At 33.6% G+C, this 22,291-nt stretch overlaps 1 protein-coding gene across 3 annotated transcripts in view; it reads left to right on the top strand.

The window, feature by feature from the left end:
* Window positions 1-22,291, top strand: part of chinmo (Chronologically inappropriate morphogenesis) — a 362,087-nt gene that overhangs the window by 250,254 nt on the left and 89,542 nt on the right. The window contains exon 1 of one of the 3 annotated variants that reach the window (XM_085955598.1): window positions 1,454-1,854. The exons of the other annotated variants lie outside the window; for them this stretch is intronic. The gene's annotated coding sequence lies outside the window, so the exon portion shown is untranslated. Of the gene's footprint in view, window positions 1-1,453; window positions 1,855-22,291 lie in introns of those variants that run through there. 3 annotated transcript variants of the gene reach the window in all.

Here is a 22,291-nt window from a genome sequence, read left to right on the forward strand (position 1 = left end):
GCTAGAGTAGATAACCATTATAAGTACATATATTGAAAAAAATTATCAACTTGCCTCACAATTTAAAAATAGTATATATATGTATTAGAAGTTAATGGCCACTGCCGCTGGATCGATGAACTCGCCTTGTTCGATTGACGTACTTGTCAGCGAATAATTAATTAGTAACTGAGATGAGTGGAAAGAGCTAGGGGAGGACTTCATCCATCAGTGGATTAACCCCGGTTCATGATTATGATGATATTAAAGATAATACTAACTGTAAAGTACGGGTTATATGCCTTGCATATAATATAATATATTATTTTTATATTGTGGGATGGTTGCTTTCTCAATTATTATCTTCATACATTGGTAGTTCTTAGAATATTTTTTTTACAATAATAATGTACAATTCAGACAGAGGGAATGACATCATAATTTATTTCTTTAAGTTAAAACTGTTTAATTTAAATGAAAAAAAGTATCACCTGTCCTAATCTATGCATTTGTTATAGATATTTACTTACCTAGAATATTGAAATGATCTAGTTCCCGATAGCCGAATTTGCCACGACGTCACGAATACTTTGTACTTACTTATTGCGTTTTTTGAACGAACGACTGTATTGCAAATTATGATATTGATACATGTATCTATTTTCGGCAAATGGGCATCGCATCATGATATTACTATAAGTACCCACATGAAGCTACATCGAGCATTATTATTATGACTTGAACCTGACATTGACCTAGGCTTTGTTGCTTCTTTAGTTATATGGCAGAAACTCGACATGGGCACATTTTGAAACCGTAGTAACAATTTTTGAAAGTCATTTTATTGTATTATTAAATATGTTATTCTTTATTTTGTAGTTTAAGTTACTGTGAGAGTGTTTGTTGAAGTTGTGGATGCTTTGATAGTTGATTACTGTGATGGCACCTGCGATTGAAAAGATTTTTGAGAATCATCGTAGAAGATGAATGCCGTTTATTAGTTTGATTGTCGAATGCTTTTGTCGGATGTGTCAGCTAATTCGGTCGTCACCGGTGAACGGTGATGTCCCATTTGCTGCATCGGCGGAGTGCTGTCAGGTCGCAGGATGGCGAATTTGAATAGCCAGTTGACTGATCTGACACACACGTAGGATGTCATAATGGTGTTTACGCAGTGTCCATCGGCGCAGTTGTGCGGTAACAGGACGGGCGGGTGTAGGGGGGCCTGGTAACCTTGCTCGCGCCTCTCCCCCTCTGCGTTGCTTCCCGCCAAATTTTGCCTGCATTCGTCTGGTTTCGGCTGGGCCGCCGCGTTTTCCGAGCCCGCTCTCTCGGTCGGCCATTTTCGTCGAGGCATTTTTCTATCCACTCCGTTTCGTAGCACGTCCCGAGTGCATTATTATTATTACATTTCGGCGTTTGTGATCGGAGCGCCGCAGCGACGCGCGCGCCAGTCCGCCGAATAAAATTCGGCAGTGATAAATCGGAACTACCGATCGTCGGTCGCGTATGCGCAAGTCCTAGAACGTGTGTTGTATATTATTTTTTTCGATTCCTTTAGGGCTGTTTGCGGAAGTAAATGTGCGGTAGCCTGTGTGAGTGGTGCGCCGGAACCAGTTCTTCGGAATAATAACAGTGCTTGAATTTGCTATTCTGGAGGGCGATATGTGGTCACACCGCTTTTTGTGAAGGAAGTCCTTTACTGGCGGCTGCATTGACACTATTTTTGAAATACTTTTTGGATATTGAACGGTTGTTTTGTTTTGGACGTTTTTTTTTTTGGAGAAGACGGTAGTGCGTTGTCAGCTGTTGAAGTGGACCATCAGTGAGAACGTCACAAGTTGAAGGATATGTCACGATAGAAGCTTTCATCCGGTAGGTTTCCAGTGAACACATGCTGCAATTTGTCCATGACACCTATATTGCATTTTCGTGAATTTCGTGTTTGTGTTTTTCCCAACAGTGACATTTAAAATGTATTCAGTATTTTACACCTAGTTACCAAAAACGGAATGTAGAATTTCCAAACATCATTTATTTATCTAAATTTCAGGATTTGAAAAAAAAAACGAATTGAACTCGAAAGATGAACAACCTCCTGCGTGTCCAATTTTATGGACGCATTAGAAACTATCCGCTGTTTTAGCACTTGTCATATTCTAATACCAACATTTATCGACTCCATATTATCTTCATTTTGGATGGAAATTCAAAATAATCGAACACATTATTTGGACGCCTGGTGCGGATATAAATTTTTTGTCAAAATATTTGATTGAATTATCCCTACCACAACTAAAATTGAAATCGCAGCACTAGTAAAGCAAAAGTAGTGTGGCCAGAAAATACGCAAGCGTTACCGTAGGGCTGCCTCACGCACATTACCATCGTTCTGATAATATTGTTTACGCATGATAACATGTGACGTAAGTGTGTCGTTATTAAATATTTTTATTCATACTTAAATGTTATAATAAATTACCGACTCAAAGCTCTCAACAATATTCAAATATGTAGTAAGATCGATTTATTTAATTTATTTTTCATCGATTATGTTAGGTACGTTTTTCACTGCCAATAATTAATTGTGTGTCAAAATATTATAATCAACGCTGGCTCCCATAACATCACTGCGCAAAACCTTTCTTCTTGTAATGAACTTACTGAGTTGTTGTGTTTACGTCATCCACGGTCAAGGTCTCCGCCTGAATTGCCAGAGTACATCGACATAAACGTCATAAACAATGGTAAAAATAATTTAACTCTGGTATACTTAATTATTATTCCAGTTAATAGATAAAACACTAACAAAAAACTTCATAAGCTATAATTATTGTCTACAATAATTATATTTGCAGCTCAATAATTAATTAATAATACTATCGGATACTAAGATAATAATATTTACAGTTTTTTTTTACATTTACTTAATGTAATGATCATGGTTAATATGTTTACAAAAAAAAATATTTAAATAAGCACAGTACCATATTTTATAGGTAGCTAGAAAAGCCAACAGTTTCATACGTTAATTATAATATTTATTTTGTAACATTGTATATCTACACTAAAAATGAATTTACGGGGAGGAAAGGAAACGCAAAAATATATCTCTCAATTTAACTTGTAGATCTTTACGAAGTTACGGAACATATTTAGAAAATTTAATTTAATCATTCTTATTATTACAGTATTGTATATATGTATATTATTTTTTACTACTGTTTAGGTACTACCTTCTAAACAAAATATTTTTTTTTTCGTAAGACAATAATAATATGCTCTTAATTGATTTAAGTTTTGTACTAATCCATTTGTGTCGTATTTTTTGACCCGGATTTCGCCTTTCGTCATTTGTAGACACTATGCGCATTCACCAATGGTAAATGCACACTGACAACGAATGCAGCTAATTCTCGTTTATATAATAAAAACAATTGTTCCCTACTACGTAAAGAATTTATATTTCATCAAATACCTTCAGTCGATAGTATTAATTTTTATATAGTATGCTGTTTATTGATTACTTGAAAGTATAGCATGGATTATCGACATAGTAATTTTATATAATGTCGATCACTTGGTATTCAGCACGCATTAACATTATTTAATACGACACGTTTTTCGTTTACTTACATAATAATTATTATATTTATCAAATATGAATGAGCTTGAAAAGCTTAAGTAGTTGTAATTTTTTGGTGAATTTATAAATTTTATTTTGACCCTAAATTTTAGGATGTCGCCTGTTCTCTTATTAATATAAAACATTGGGTAGGTATATAGTGTAATAGTTTTTACTCTCCAATTTTCCAGTGCATATGGTTGGTTATGGATTACTGTGGGGAGCTTTAGTTAGATTCTTAGGGGGGTAGGGAATTGTTTTATTTGATTGGTCCATGGATTGTCGTATGGGGCAACCCTGTTCCTAGAGCGGACAGTTCTCTTTGATTACGACATCGGCCGCGTGGCTTGGCCTTGGGAGCAATCTGCAAGGAGGCGAGCGCCACGTGTTCTCGCTACACTCCGCGGCCAAATCGTACCGTGGAACCGTGCACCCACCATGACCCCCCTCCGCCGTACAACTACTCCGCAAAACTAACTCGTTCGCACATTGGTTGTTTTTCCGATAGAGATAATCTCTATCTGCCTGCAGTGCCTGGCCACCATCATGTTTTTAATAAATGCCAATAATAACATTTCGATCGGGTTTTTTTTTTGTAAAACGAATCATGGCACTACGATGCTATTTTCATCTTTATCATGCGTCAGTAGATACAACATTTTGTCAGCCACTTTTTACTGCATTTATGTGAAATTGATTTGATTAGTAGTTGTCACTTTCCATTCATAATAAAACTAAAACAACTTTTTATTTTATACTTTTTTGTTTGAAACTTACTGTTTGATATCTTTGACTAATTCAAAACGTTTGGTTTTGTAGCTACTTATTTGTTTTTGATAATGTAAAAAAAAATCTGACCCAAATCTGTATTTATTTTTATTCATTTAGAAAAACCGTGCATTTTAGAATGATGATTTGTATAGTTACATTTACTTAATGGAGAATAGCCTACCTTAAAAAACTCATGCTTATAAAACAGTAATAATAAAATATATATTACAATTTGATAGGTATCTACTTACTTTATTAGAATGGTCTAAACAAAATATAAGTTATCATTTGTAATTTAAAAAATAGGTAGATAACATAAAAATGTTCATTTACTGTTATGTCAGAATGTCCGACCGGATGTATTAAAGCATTCCTCGAAATTATTATGAGCGAGACTAGAAAACCCCGGGTGCAATTCCCAGACGTAAATCTCTAGAGCCATTATCGCAACATAAAGCGGGGGAACTTTTCACAGGTTTTAAGATCAAGCTACCTACTACTGTAGTCGGTAGTATGCATTAAACATGCCAATAGACGAACTTTGTAAGCGAATGGATCGTTGGTATCAAAGAATATATTGAATTGGAATGAATTGAATAACATGATAAAGTATGTAATAACAACTTTAATTATTGACGGTACTTACTAGTTGCAAAGTCAGTTAACTCTGTGCATTTTTATTCTGAGTATTTTCAAAAATAACTTACATAGGTACTAAGAATACCCAATGGCCGATGAACATATTATTATTATTATTATTCAATGATACAAGTATGAATGGCTGGACACATTCAATTTTGTAGAAAAGTATAAGTAGGTGCTTAGTTTGATGATGGTCAAAATGTTTTATACTAATGATGTTACTGACTTTAACTTCTAATTTATGATTTAAACCTAATTATTCAAACGGGGGGAGCTGAATATTTGATAGTAACCGAAATAACACTATATGGTAGAAAAGTACTTAACAATATCAATAATTATTAACTAAATTTGTAAGAATAATTTGTGTCATATTTTCAACTTTTTTCATTTGTTTTTCATTTTTGTTTGTTGATTTTACATTATTGTTGTCTTAAAATATACAATAACTTACGTAATACAAACACAGTGAATGCCATTTGAACTGCATTGTTACTAGGTACATAGGTATATTATGAGTTGCTTAAATTTCATTTGTATGTTAAAAAATGAGCTCGCATGCAGTGAAAAAATTGTTGCTATTTCGCTATAGATTGAATTGCCGGAAACGATCTGTGCAAGATCAAAATTTAAAACAGTTCGTTGCCTCGCAGTAGTAACCTGTTTTTGGTAGGTATCTGCCTAAAAATTTATCACCCGATCAGTGAGAATCAGTTTTCGGTTTCTCTCGGCTTGAAAAAGCATGCGAAAATAATCGATGCATTAGATTAGAGAATTAAAAATACACACATTTCACAGAATGTTGAACCTTTTCATGTAGATTGTAGATACTTATGACTGTTTTTTTATATCGTTTGTAAAGTGTTACTACCTACCCCTATAATAATATTATGTAATGTTTCTGGGTATGGTGCCACTGCTGGCCCAGTATAACGTCATTCTTGTTTTTCTCTCTTCCGTATCCGCCAGATTCTTTTGGTTTTATCTTTTACATACCCCTTATTCCAAAGATTCCCAAAATATTTTGCAGTTAATCTACAGCTTTACTTTATTACTTTTAAACAAATTATCCATTTAAATCATCGTATTAAGTCTTGTAGACTATTATTTACGATTAAGCTATTCATATACGTGGAGGTATCTTTATATTATATATATTTTTGATATTAGGTAATTATAATAATTAGTATTTTACATAGCATCATTGAAAGGAAATATGTAGTAGGTACCTAAATTATAAACCTTAATAAAATAAATACCTTACGCATGTTCGGATCTAGCCAGAGAAGTGCATGTAAGATCCTAACTATCATTTATTTTATAAGAAATTATAAAATTTGAGTGTATTTAATTATTTTTTCTAACCTAATCGCTATTACAAGTATAGTTTCAATCGTTTAATAAATTTTCCATTGCAACGATAATTATTAAGATTATGTTTGAGAAAATATTTTTAATACATTACTTAGTTTTTTTACACTTTAATACATTATATCGGTAGAGAAAATTAATAATAGTCTATTATTAATTTTCTCTACCGATGTTTCTTGGTTGGTAAGGCATATTTAATATCTAAAATAAACTATACATATCTTGGCATCTTCCACGTTTCTCGCAATAAGTACGGAGTGTTGCTATGTACTCACTCTCCGGGGTATAGGTATTACAATGTATCTGAGAGGTTGGCATTTCCTATAGGTATCTTCAGTTTTTGAAAGCACGTGAGATGGCAGAACAACCAGTGGTGTTTTTTTAGATTAAATTTATTATAATTTTTATGTTTGTTAAATTTTTTTATTTGTAGTCGTTAAATTTTCTATATTTATGATGTGAAAATATATGCACAATATTATTATATACTTACTATAAATGCAAATATTTAACAAGAATACATAATGATTATTTTGTTGTTATTTATTATAACTGGTTTATAAAAAATATTTCCTTTAATTTTCTATCATTCCCAGGTTTAGGTATTGTAATAACTTAAATGAGACGAATAGTAGGTACTTATAAAAAATTTCCGAGTTGTATTTTTTTGCGCGAAATAGGGTCGCGTAAGCAAAAACGATTGAGGGTCGTCGTTTCGTTGCTTATACGCAGTCGGGTGCCTCCCCCTCCCTAACTTTTCTCATTCTCTGTGTCTCTTGGTTCGCTTGATTTATGGTCTTCCCCTATCGCAGCGCAAGAAGGAAAAACGGGTCAAGGCCGCTATCCTTTACTTTTTAACACCACGGATCACGATCTCACGCCAAGAAAATACATCATGGAAACTGCGCATTTTTTTTAAACTTCTTCATAGCGTCCACCAATGTGTTACAACAAATCTAAATATCTAATTAATTTATTTTAAAGTCTTCGATTGAATGTGGTTTAGTTATTAATTTACCTGTTTTATTTTTATCATTTTTTGTTGCTGTCTTCTATCGATGGTTCATTCACTTAATACATTCCCTCGGTCGAAGCACCGACAGAGATTATTAAGTTAGCAAATCACCGTGTTTTTCTCTTCCTATCCCGAATCTTCCATTGTATGAGTAAATTCAGCAGATAGTCCATATTAATTTTCTTTGGGGTGGATTTGATTTATTATTATTTACATGTATAAGTTAATTTTACCGAGCTGGGGGAGTTACTTTGTTACTGAAATGCTTCAGCATATTATCTTCCTTACAGCGTACATTTGGTCTTGAATGGATCTTAAACAGATTATTCCTACATTATGATTGCTTGAATTAACAATAGTAGTGCAGTTTCTATTAAAAAGCGTTCTAATTATTAATATAATTTATGTGGTAACACTTCCATTCAATTAGTTTAGTATATAATATTTCTCTATTGAAGTTATTAACCGTTCGAGCGACATATCAAAGATAATGGTCTATGAATTCAGATATCAAAACCTTAACCCCCGTTTCAGACGGGACATCGGTGTCGCGCTCGTGTATAATAAGGAGGTCTTCGTATTCGAATAAAGGGGCCTTTGTATTATGTTTATGAACGCCCAGAGCTAATGAGTCAACGCATAATTTCGCGATATATCGCGTTTTATATTCTGATTTATAAATCAGAATATAAAACTGGCTGCGGTAATAAACACATGTGTATCGGCGGCTTGAGAATGTAGCGGCCGACGGAAAAGTGTACCATACACGCTTTGACTCATTAGCTCGGGGCGTTCTTAAACATAATACAAAGACCTTTTTATTCGAATACAAAGGTCTCATTATATACGAGCGCGACACCGGTGTCCCGTCTGAAACCGGCCTTAAGTTAACTTTGAGTGAGTTTTGAATCATTGTCCAGATTGCGTATTATGTATTTAAAGAAATATAAAACTTTAGGGATAATTTACTTACCTAAGTATGTTTTTGATTTTTTAAATTAAATTCTACCAAGTACCTAAATGCTGACTCTATTAATATAAAATAATGTATGTATACCGCCATGCAATATTCATTTGCGTCCAAGCCGTATTTTGTTTGAAAAAATCTTACTGCATTTTGTTTCTTGAGTAATGAATAAAATATAGTAAGGTGGTGGGTACTTGGATACAATTTAATTATATTCCGTTGTATATTTTAGAAGGGCGTTGCCATTACATGTTACAATAAATTATTATATGAGTCTAAACATGCATTTGCACGCGTTGTTAGCGCTTCTAACCTTTTTTTAATAACGCAATTGGTTGGCAGCATTTGGAAACAAGTATTTCACGTTTTGTTGGAATTATCCCTAAAGTAATAGGTAACAAAGTAAAAGTTGTCCGGCGATTTCATCTCAAAAGCATTTTTAATGTGGATTGCTCAGAATGGCGTTTGTTAAAAAAATAGGCAGGCCGAAGACATACGGAAGTTTCTATCGGATAACCAGTTTATTATTGAAATTGCTATTATGATTAAGTGCCCAAATTGCGTTGCAACCATTTTGATTTATGATGTCTTATTTACCGTTCAATTTTTCAAACTTAAGTACCCTGGTTTGGTCTTAATAAAGCCTATTTCGTAATGCGTTCAATTAAATGTTGATAATATTATCAGAAAATTCATTATTTTCGTTTACTTATAAATTTTTCGAGCTTATGTTAGGTGAGGCTCTATTACTATCTTTGATCTCAAAATAGTATTGTATTAAACAAACGATCAGTTAGTTGTCCGTTCAGTCTCATTTTTAGTCGAGTTGTCAGTAAACTGGCGGGTAATCGCAAAAATTGACGCGGCCGCCTGAAACGGACACGTGGGCGATGGGGGTTTGTCATCAGTTTGTTTATAGAGTAAAGTTGTCAGTTTAACTGACTTGTAAACGACATATCGGAACTGTTTATGCTTATGGAAAAAGAGTGATCAGTGATCACCATATCGCCTATATACCTATGACTTATGAGAATGTACGATGTACGAATACGAAAATGGTTATCATTACGTGTTATTATTTGTAACTAAGAAAGTTGGTACCTAATTAGTTTAGGCACCTATCGACGAAATTAAACACATTAAAGCAAAGGTTTTATTACTGAAACACAGAATGACATTTCTTAGTGAGAAACTACATACTCGTACATTCATGATTTCAAATCACGTAAAATGGTTCATACAGGTAATGCCATAGTAATCGATTTATATTATTTGCCAACTTTGAGTTGCCTCGCGTCACCTACCTCGCCTCGCGCCCCTTTGAGTTTTATAATTATTATTGTGCTCTGTTATACTGCTTTGAACGATTAATTAATTTATTTTTGCTCTCTAATTGGCTTAATACATACCTACCTTGAACGTGAAAATGCAAGGGGATATCTACATTTACATTTATTACGCAGTAATGTATGCAAGGATAGTCCATTCTATACGGTGAAGTATGTCATCTGACGGTTTGAATGTGTTAATTCGTATCTTGGCCTGCCAGCGCAACATTTTTCGTAGGATCGGATCACATTCTGTTTTAAGATAAATAAATACATCGCCAGTGGTTTCCCCGTCTAAAACCCGTCCAAACTTCTTCGCGGTGTGCGTATACGCACTTTTTGAGCGTGTGTGCTGTTGGCATAATATTATTATTATTATCTGGCTGTGTTCACGTGAATAGTTGCGTAGGTATGCATATGTGTGCGTGACCTATTTAACGCAATCTTTTGTTGGCGCTGTCCGGAAATAATTTGTGAAGTTCATCGGATTTTTTTTCCATTTGAATCAACATCGCCCATACAAAGTGTCCTGCCGAACTTCTTGCGCGTTGAGCGTATTGAAATGTGTTTTTTTAGTAAACGTGTTCAATATTAAAATAATATGTTGCTGCGTGTTCAACTGAAATTGAAACAACATAATTATAAGATGGATCTGCCTGCATAGCTGCCACGTTAATTACGTGGAATTTCGTTCTAATTATCATAATCTCTTGAAATGTAACTAGTTTACGATTATCGTGAATTTTATTTATCATTTATACAAATTGGAGATATTAAATTTGTATAATCGGGGGTATTCGCGAACATTTTTGTTTGGCTTTTCATTAATTTCTACTCGCATTGGCGGCATAGCGTAAAACACAATATAAAAATACACACAGAAACAAAACCATAGGCACTAGCACAAAATTACATTTTCACTAAGTAATAGTTCTAGAGAGACAGGGCTCTAGTCTGGGAGCCCGGTGTGGCGGATCGACCAGATAAGTGACATAAACATACTTCACAAATTTGCTCTAATAGTAAAAAAAATCGCCCGCAGCGCTATTTCACTTGAGACGTTTTAACATTTTAAAACACGTGGGTTGCATTGCAATTTTTGATTAATATGTGTCAATAAACCGTTACACTATCTTTAATCCTAGCAATAGGTATGGGGGGGCCGCCAAAGATTCTGGCCTGGGCGCCATGACTTTAGGTATAAATCTTTACTGTCAACTTGCATATAGAAAAGTGGACAATGAATGCGTTTACTACTTATACAACAATTAACAAACATATTATAATTTTCTAGCTTTCAATATAATAAAATATGGTCCAATGTTTTGAGATAATGCACTATTTTCAAGCTAATATTTTAATATTCAATAATTAATTTCGAGCGAGATTTTTTTATCTAAATCTACCATTACATTGGTAAAGTTGTTATTAACTTAATTTGTCAGATAATACTGGTATTTGAAGTGTAAAAATGAAGTTTGACAGCTTTAATATCGAACTGTGTATTATTACCTTTGATGAGCTGTCAGCTGGGTATCGTGAATTTCATAAAGATTTCGCAAAGATTCTGTAATTGTAAAAATAACTGGAGATGGATATATACGATGACTAGTGTTGTAATGGTGCACAAGGACCTCTGAACTCTTGACGTGTCCAACTGGCGGGAACAGGGCAAAGGAAAGTAGATAAAGAAGTGTTATATTGGACGTGTTCCGGAAAATAATACCATTCATAACCATAATCCAGGTTTCATTTTTCAAATACCAGTAGGTACGCAATAGCTGATGAAATACGTATACTTGATAATATACGATAATAAATTGTATTATCAAGATTATTATGTATTTATAATAACTGGTATTAGTTAAGTAACTAAATCAATTAGTTTTTTTTTTAAATTATATAATGTTTTCTTCGTATGTTGTTTATACGAGAGAATGTAAATTGATATTATGCACATTCTAATAATATGTAGCGTTGTAGCCTCACTTTGGATGGTTTGATCAAATTGTACTATATACATTCTACATAGTATCTACTTGAATAGCTATATTTTGGATGTTTGTGTAGTGTACCTATGTTTCTTGTGTAGCTATGAATCTTCACCTGTAAATAAAATGTACACAAAGGGCTCATAAAAACGTTACACGATGTTACCACAAAGATCACTTCGAGGCGAGAGGTGGTTCACGTTTTGTGTTGCTGTTTAACAGCGGTTCGTACACCGTGGAGTGCGTAACGTCATTAATTAATGCAGTATTTTTTCCATCTACCTTCGGTTTATATTATATTTTGATATTAACCATTATTGGCATGTGTTACGATGCATTTTTTTGCGGAACCACGATGTGTAGAAGAATGTATTGCAATTGAATAAATCATCCAATGTAATATATTGAAACAATTTATTAAATATTTTTGTAGTCAAGTATGTACTTGCTAGTACTTTAAATTAAAAAAAACACATGATTACTTACTTGACTGTGTTGCGCTCCACACCAAAGCATAAGGATAAAATCATGATCGCATTATTTTCCTCAGCCATAACGCCGATAGATCTCTCGGATATGTTAGTACATAGATAATAAGTGCAGTTGCTAATGATACGACCAATATAGGAATATTTGCACGTAAATTTTTTTTGAACACAGAAAATGTCAAAAAATAGCAATGCAGAAGCAGATTATAATAATATGTATTCGTCTTAATATTTTTCGGTTGATTTTCTCGTAAGTACCTACGCGACATTAAGCTTTGTCTTGTGAAGACTTTGTTGTAATGCAGTTTAATGCGCGCAACGGTAGTCTGCCCCAAAAAGGTTATTGACAGCTGTCTTACGCACATTTTTATTCTTTGTTCCGGTGCCAGATTTCACCTCATCTTCGCTTTGCATCGCTCTCTCGTAAGCTATTGCTACACCTCGGATTCGTCTTCGGATTGAATGCAAGAATTCGTTACTATAAGTACATAATCTTTTAATGTGGGTACTTACATACTTGCCGAAAGTAGCGAGCGTCACGGTACGCGCATTTCACTTGAGGTCAATCGTGGTTCGTTCTATCGTGCGACTGCAACTAGCTAACGACCGAAATGCGTTTTTTTTGCTTCAATTGTGCGTTGCCGTATTTATTTCTCTTCTGATTGTTTTGATTCTGTATTCAAACTCTTGAATGCGTATACGAGTCCCGTTATTTTCCACAATATACCTAACTTACATTGAAATAAACTTTGTTTTTCAAGACTGCCTATTATTCTGTGGAGTTTTTATTATTTTTATTTATAGACCTCAATTGTATTTAATTCCATTTATATCGATTTATATAATGCGATAAAAACCATCTATCGAAACCGTTATAAGCAGCTTAAATCACAAGAAAATTTGATTTTCAATTTAAAAATCTTGATATTAAATTAATGGTGCATTTTGTGAAGATCGATTCATAGTAAAACTCGTGATCTACGAATCAAGCGACTAGTGAGATCAAAAATCTAGTAAGTTTCTAGTCCCTAGGTATTATTTTTTTTTTCTTCAAAATTACAGTTTTACAATTAAATTACAATTATATATTAAGTACTATTATATCTATAAAATAATAATTAGTCGAGTAAAATATAAACCTTGACGTTGATAATGGCCCAGCGGTACCGGGTTCAAATTCCGGATCTGGAAAATTCACTTATGTATTGTTTTTTATAATATGTTTGAACTCGGACTCAATAGTTTGAGCAAGTAGTGACTAACATCAAGTTCTCGCAAAAACAAAAATCTGTTGATACAACATCCCTTCTGTCGAGGGCCATATGGTCGTCTTAGGATTGAACAAACTGATGTAAATGTAATCTTTGATAAGAATCGTCGTTTTGTTAAGTAATTAAGTACGTAAGGAATTGACATTAATTGGAAAATCTATATTATACGTTCACTAAGTACCTAGCTAATAGAAAATATTAAATATATCAATAAACGTATAAGCACTCCTCCATGAATCAACCCTAAGTAAATGAGAAATGCAGGGCGTTGCAGTGTTCGTAATATCTTTTAACCCTGGAAAACGTGGAAAGAAAAAGTGTAAAATTGTACCTAAACCATATAAATAGTAGTAGGTCGAAGAAGATAAATTTGTTGAATGAATAAGGGTTTAATACAGACGGCTCAGAGAGACCATCATTCATAATAAATATGTCGGTTGATCCAAGCCAACTTCAACTCTGCCAGATCTAACGTTTTTAAGCTTTCATGGCGTGCGTCGGTTTTCGACACCCTATTAGTGACACCACAGACAGGTTAAAATTTGTCATAAAATAATAAAAGTATTATGCTATATTTGTATGAATATAATATACATACATGCTGTCCCTTTGTACTTACAACTGGTTTGGAGGTAAATAGTTAATAGCAAACTTAATAATGTTCAGACATATATGTCTTGATATTTTGTAAATAATGACAATTTTTTCTGTTTATTATTATCGCAATTTGGCATATATTTTTCAATGGCACGTGGCAACACTGATCCAGGCTGATGATAATAATACCCATTATTAATAATTTACTTCTGATAGTAAGTAGCCAGCTCCAATTGTGGCATGGTATTGTTAAAAACGGTGTTGTGTAAATTTGGTGGGAAAACTTCCTCATCACAATATTATGTACCTTTAAGTGTCAGTAACTGTTTAACTTTTCATAATTTCTGTTGGTACTACATTATTTTGGATCTATGCCGTGGTACTAATTTATCAAAGAAAATAAACAATCATTCATTGTCTTCGAATTTGCCTCTAAAAAAATATGCAAGTCTGCCATTGTAGTGCGTCGCTATTAATTTATACAATGTGAAGTCATTACGTTGAATACGCATAATTAATTAACGCGTGTATCCCAAGGAAAGCTGTTTTTCTTTCGCACCTCTAATTTTACCTGTAGCGTTACGCACCGTCACGCCTTTTACCTTTTAAATTCAGAATGCCGACGTTTTCTTACCGAAGAACAATCGACGAAAAAAAAATATTTCACCGCCAAAATAAAAGTGCATACTTAAGTAGTACCTATAATACCAAGGTGTTCGGATTGACTTTGGATGTAGCATGTACATATCTGATATTTATTATGTAGAGAATTTCTTTCTGATTCACTACTTTTCGCGGCAATTTGATTTGGAGCAAATCATACTTCTTATTGCGAATAATATGGCCAAAGTATCGAGTTTTCCATCTTTTTATGTTAGCTGGGTGTATTGGCTCATCTTAAAATCCCTCATTGCTAACGTGATCAGCAAAGAAACACTTTATACGTCATACAGTATTACGGAAATTAATTAATTTACTATCGGATCAAAAAGCCTTTTATCCGTAAATATTATATAATTTATTAGGTATTTAGTGAATACAATTAAAATGAACTTTTGTAATTTTTCTAACATAACGTGGGTATCACTTGTGGGCTTTTCGTTCACTTACATTGACTTACAACCACGGTACAGCTACTACTACGTTATTATATTATGTGTTTTGCTTATATTGGAGTTTCAAGTTGGATGTGCTGTGATATTATATATTTTACAACGTTTTTCTTAGCTCGTATTATTATTTGTCCGGTACAAATCTTGCAATCGATTTTTAACTAACTTCCCGACTAATTAGATATTTGAAACTTTTAGAATATATCAGAACACGATGCCAATGCATTTTTTAATAATTTTAGCCATCTTTAAGTAGAAAAGAATTCATTTTCAGTTAATTCTGTTTTGTATGAAAAGTTATTTAGACACCATTATTGGTTGTTAGGTCCTAGCAACTAAATTATTAATATACGTGTGTTACTATGGAAATCAATATGACATGTCAAGTACAATTTTTTTTGATCGTTTAAGCTAGTCAAGTCAAGTCTATATGTTTCAACAGAATTTTAAAACGTTGTATATAAAAAGTTATTTTTATCTTGTAATTATTTTATATATATTATAATATGTACACCAGAGTGTATGTATAATTATTAATGTGTTGCATGTCGTGACGTCAAAAAAGTATTGGTACTTCGATATCTTTTTTTCGAAAGCGATATTCATTTTGCATTTTTTTTCAGAAATAAATCCCCCACGGACAAAGTATCATTTGATACCGATAATTGCTAGTATCGATACTTTCTTTCGTTACGACGTCCCTAGTTGCAGATACAGTTGGGTTTCGGGAATTTCCCGACGGGAATTCTCGAGAAATTTTCGAGATTTTCCATCCCGAATCTCGAAAATTAAAATTTTTAACATTTTGGGAAATCCCGGATCTCGAGAATCTTTTCTCGGGATTCGGGATTTCTTTATTATCAAATATTAATTGAAAACACGATTTTCTATATGAAAAAAGTAGACAGACACACAAAACGTTCAAAGACTGATCGGGGATTTTTACACAATTAAGCCAACGTCGACTCAAATTGAGCGCAATTTTTGCAATATCAGGGAATTTTGTGTCTCAAAAGCGTACGCGATTGACAGTCTGTGTTTTTTAAAATTCTATATTAATAAGTAATGTTTTGAATTATTTTTGTTTTCCTACTTCTATTTCGTTTGTCTTTTTACATAAATTAAAAACAAAACATATTTTTTTGAATTTGTCTGTTTTTACACTGATTTTCGGATTTTTACACGTTTTTTTTTTTAATTTCCCATATCTCGAGAATTCTCGAGAATTCTTTTCTGGAAATCCCGAATCTCGAGAATTCAAAATTTCATCATTTCGGGAAATCCCGAATCACGAGATTCTCGGGAAATACCCAACTCTAGTTGCAGATATGTTTTCGACAAAAATGGACGGTTGCAAAATATTCTATATTTTTTTAAAATTTCATTACAATATTATACATATATTACCACAATCTACGTTCTAGCTACATATAATAAATGTATCAGTTATAGATAATGCCAATGTGTGAATAAACCGCCATATACTTTTCTGGTACAGTTTACCAGATACGGTTTTTATTTTTAGATATCATTTGTCCATGTACGATTGTGCGTAGGTTTCAAAATCGATTGCTGATTTTCTGGTTATGTATCTCCTTTTCGTGTCTCTTCCAATAAAGTAATAAACTGTGCAAGATTCAAGTCACTCAAATTATATTAGTTGCTATTTTTGGATCGACATGCTATTCGGAAAAGTAGAGTGGTTGGTTACCTTCCCTGAAAATAGGATACATATTGTAGGTCCCGCTCTGTTTTTAGTCAACAATATGTACACAAATATTTACCGTATAGGTAATTGGATGAACACATTCATTTTTATATGTTGTAGATAGCATGCGTTTCTTTCGACTTTAATATAAATGTTTTTACTTTAATCTTGAGAGCCGAGATTTCACATGACATACTCGTAACTGGTAAAAATTAACCACAAACAAGCAATTTGTTTCACAGCAACTATCCAGGGGTGATTTACGCGAGATGATTTTCCATGGTTTGAAGAGAAAAAAAGACCTATAATAACAATAAATGACAGTCGGATTGTATATAAATATCAGGCAAATTCTCTTCAAGAATAAGCACTGCGTTTAATGTAAATAATATATAATTGCATAGGTCGGTCCTTAGGTTTTATGCGTCACATATAATAATTACATCGCACTAACCTCATCAAGCGGCGGAGGAAGCCGCAAATCTCTGATATTGACTGATTTACAATGCTTAAGACGGTACTTCAGTGAAACGGCGGAATAGGTGCGACGAAATTTTGAACTCGCTGGCAATCGGAGAGCGAAAGTAGAGCTATGAACACGTCAATTTGTTTCGTGATGGCGACGGGGGTATTAATTCTTAAATCGTGTAAAGATGACTAAAAAACGTTACCCATTTAATTGAAAAATAAATAATGTCAATGAATATATTATTATTGTTACTAATAGAACAATAAACAGAACATTAAATCGACGCATGTTGGATTTATATGACAAATTATATTTCGTTCGGCACGCGTCAGTTGCAAAATCTGCGCATCGTCTAGCCACGATCTTTTTAGACGATGCCTTAACTCAGGTATAGCCTTAATACCACTGTAGCGAGATAATGCCTTATCTGATTTCATTTCTACCCACAAAACTGACTGCACCAAAAAAATGAACAAAAACTTGAAGGAGCTAGTATCTAGTAGTGATTCAAAATTGTTGGACCGTATAGTGTATGACGTAATTGAAAAAAGTGATAAAGCTATATGCGTGATATGTTTTGTGAGTGGTATCTAAAACATCATCATTTTTAATAAAATTGTTATTAACCATTTTCCCCATGACAAACTGCTCGGCACGTCTAAAGGTTGAAAAACAATATTTGTCAAATTTTGGCACGCGTACGTAAAAAGGTTCGCCAACCCTGAACTATGCTATAGACCAGCGGTCGGCAGTTTGTCAAGTGAGAAGAGCCAAATTGTCAAGGAAACAGGATTACAAAGATACCAGAGAGCCGCATATATGTAATATACATACTATGTGTAATTATGGATTACTATGTGTAATTATGGATATGGATTATTAGGGGGAAAAACGACGTCTATGCATCGCTTTTGATAGTTTTACTATATTTGGCAAATAGCTACTTATTTTTAATTGAATACATGATTGTATTTTTTATTTTTTTTATAGATGAGAATGTTTGTTATGTTAGAGCCAAAGATTGTGAGAATACCAAAAGCTAGTTTTTTTCATAATTATGTTTCAGGCAAACTATTCCTTGTATCAAATATTATTGTTTCTATTTTAGGCAGTTGTTTTATAGCTGTACACTTGTGCTGATAAATCAAAACTCATAAGTTATAAGGCTGCTTGAGATCAGGTGAAATATCTGAAGAGCCGAAAAGAAAACGTACATACAAAGAGCCGCTTATGCCGACCCCTGCTATAGACTTATGAACAATCAGTGGCTTATTATTGTTAAAACTACTGATGCCTGCCTTGCTTAGAGTAAAGTTATGTTTTCATCAATATTTTTGCAAAATTAACACAAAAATAATGCTAGTTTTGTAGGTACCTAAATAGAGAAAGAGTACCGATACAAATATTACATATTAGCGATCTAATTACTCATTTCTTCGCCATGGATATGTGAGTATTGGTATCATTCTCAAATGATAAAGCTTCCATATCAAAACAATATTGTAGCCAATTTGTGAATAGGATGTTATTTTTATCAGATATTCAGATTACGTGTTTGTGTATTAACCCATTTATTCTGTATTTCGGTTGTTTGTTTTATCTTGTATATCCCATGCATAAGTAGTTAAGTACCTACCTATCTTACTTAACTCAGTGAAATCTCGCATGCGGTTTGATACATTTTTAAGTTATCGTAGAGTTATTCATTAGGTTTAGCATTCTCATGAAAATATCTCATTTTAGTGAGTTTACAGTAAAGAGACCTTTAATCGAACCATAAATGACCGTAATCCATATCCTTAATCCACATTCCCCACACTTTCATCATGGATTTAGCTTGCCCCTGCCAATGTCAACATCAAACTCCTCCTACTTATTGATTCCCATGATTGCTGCTACTATTGTTATTTTCATACATTATATCAATTAAAAATACCACAGTTTACGTTTATATCATATCTTTAAAAATCTATGTGGAATATTTATTAAACTTTATCTGAATTAGGGTTTGTTTTGTTTAGTGAAATATGATGCTATTGTCGACTGTACATTTCAGGTGTATGAGTCTTGTGATTTCAGGATAAAGAAACGAAGCTGAATCCCGGTATTGTAAGCCCTTGTGACTTGTAAGTAGCACTTGGAAAAACGTTACGTCGTTAGTTCGGCAAGCGTCTATTATTTATCGCGGCAACTGCATTAGGTACGACAGCATGCGCGTACGTACGGCTTTTCCATTTGGGAACAATACTTGGGTATGCACCGTGCGTTTCGCCTCGCTCGGGTACCCTCGGAACAAAACAATTGTCATGCGTCAGTGACCACCGCATCGCTGTAACGAAATATCTCGAACCTTATCCCGGCCGCCTAACGGGACATGGGAAAATCGTGATGGTGTTGCAACGGCTTGACAGGTCGGCTATATCCGAATTTCGTTATCTCAATCTACAATGGAGGCAATCATTTCCATGCCTATTATATCATCTTGCACAATAATTATTATTGTCCCATAATTAGCTCTACTATCAAATCATCTTCATATACTATCTCATACTCTCCCACTAATTCACTCAAATTGACTGTATCTAGATACCAGTTGAATTCACTTGTCTAGATAATTCATTCGGAGAGATTCACTACAGATCGACCATTAAAAAAGCTAGCATGAAATCCACAAGTAGGTACCATCAAGATCAAGTGCCTATTGATAAGTTCCTGTTATATTATTATATACCTAATTATTATGTACTTATTATTATATAATAAGCACACTTTGGTATTGTGGTATTATTCTGAAAGCGTTTGGTCAGTACTGCAGTTTGGTCACATTACACTGTATTATAATATTAATCAAATAAATAATAATGCGTAGTAGTTGTCTGGATTAATATATTATTTAACTTCATTTTTTCAGTGCCAAACAGTAACTATCAGGAATTATTGAAATACACAATTACACATAAACAGTAGATATTTTTAACATTAATGGTTAAGATACCTAGTTTCGCATCGTATGGTTTTGCCATTTGAACGTGCATTAGTTCAGTTCGTTAACTTGAAAAGCAGGTACGTATCTACATTAGTTCAGTTCGTTAACTTGAAAAGCAGGTACGTATCTACTTACCTGGCCACTACGAAACGTTTTCATTAAACAATGATTATCTATTGTGGAGCTTCTCAGTTGAAAAAATTATCAAAGTTCGTCTGCAGTACCTACTAAATAATGGAAGGGCCACTCAACCGTGTTTATGCAGACGTCAAAAGAGGATGATTAATTTTATTTAATTCATTTTACTGTTGTATATTCTATCTCATTACCATTGACGATATGCCGCTATTATTTGGCAGAAAATCAATGATTAACGTTGAGAATTTCATGCAGGTTGCAGTGGATACTGTTCTGCAATTAAGTAACTATTCACATTCAGATGTTCCACGAACCTTTCTATTGTGCTTCAATCACGCATCTTGTTACACATTTTGGATAGACATGCAATGAAAACGGTACAACCATATAAGTACTGATTTTAAAGCGTCTGTTAAACTTTTTTCAGCTTTTCACTTTGAAAGCTCAATATTATCTTCTTAAAGTTTTATAAAATTGTATATTATAAAAGCTCCTACTACGGTAAATATATAGAATGCGCCTACATTATATTATGGATATATTCAGTCACGTCTCTCGGCAAGGTGTCGCCCTTTAGTATACTTAGAATTCAGTCCCCTTTCATCGTATTTTTAGTGTTTAATTGGATGCAAAGTTGATAAACTGACAAATGTAACAAAAAATAAATAAAAAGAAATGACGTACCTATATAATATTATTTACTGAGGATTTGAGAATTTCTACGTAACCTTCTCTTAGATACTTGGAGGTCTGAAGTACTGTTAAGTTTGGAGGTCCCCTTGTAATTTATTTCAAATAAGATGTCGCTACTTTATTACGAAGCGACCGCATCGTCCGCTGGAAAACCGCCAGTGCTTTCAAAATTTGTGATGATAGTATTCATTCCTTCCCGAGTTTTTCATCACTGTGCACAAGTGTTGCTCCGCGGGCCACTTGGCCTCATACGAAAAATTGCCTAAAATATTCCCACGTATGGCTTATCAATATGTTATTTTCCCCATGAGCATTGATCAATATTGTTCAGATTCTTACATACGTGCTAGTGACTGGACTCTACGTCTACAACATCGTCAGTGTTGCTATATTTTTGTCACCGAACGATGGTACGCAGACGTAAAAATTATAGTATTTCGGCAAAAAATTTAGTACTCGTTGAATGACCGATACTGCATTTTCAAAAAATTACACCTAAAATGATTAACGAGAGCTTTTTTTTAGAGAAAATTATGTCTTAATTCCGTTTAGAGTGAGAGTCGAGACTTTTTTTAGGTCGTCTTCCAGCCCAAATGTGCGACTTTCCACGATAAAGAATTCCGTTTCAACTCAGGGTCGAGAGCTTTTTTTTCTTTTTTAGCTCTCTGAAGCAACTATACTCCTATGTTTCATATATTTTTTCCGAAATTATAGTATTCTCAGATTTATATCGTACATAGCGTAGTAGTACGCTGTCCAAAATTATAGTAGATACAAATACTATAATTATAGTACGGTTGGTAACACTGATTCTCGTGCTTCATGTCGTCGGTGTCGACTATGCCTTCCCATGTCTAAAAGATATTTTCTTTTAAGTGGCACTTTAAATATTTAACGTTGGAAAAGTGCATCACTTCTATATACAACTGGTACCACTGCGTTGTATTCATTATATTCAAAGATAACGTTTTGAAATTACTTAAGTTGGTACTTACGCCTAGCTATAAAATAATAAGATTTTTTGTGTTTTGGTTTTCTGAAACTGAGTAGTTTGAATGTAATAAGTACCCAGGCTACGTTTTATGGAAATTGACCGATGATTGACATTCCAATATCGGTATGTCGGAGTGCTGAAAGTGG

The sequence above is a fragment of the Rhyacophila brunnea genome, unplaced genomic scaffold, assembly GCF_057557595.1.
Source record: "Rhyacophila brunnea isolate RB1 unplaced genomic scaffold, BYU_Rbru_1.0 scaffold_5, whole genome shotgun sequence".
Classification (NCBI taxonomy): Eukaryota; Metazoa; Arthropoda; class Insecta; order Trichoptera; family Rhyacophilidae; genus Rhyacophila; species Rhyacophila brunnea.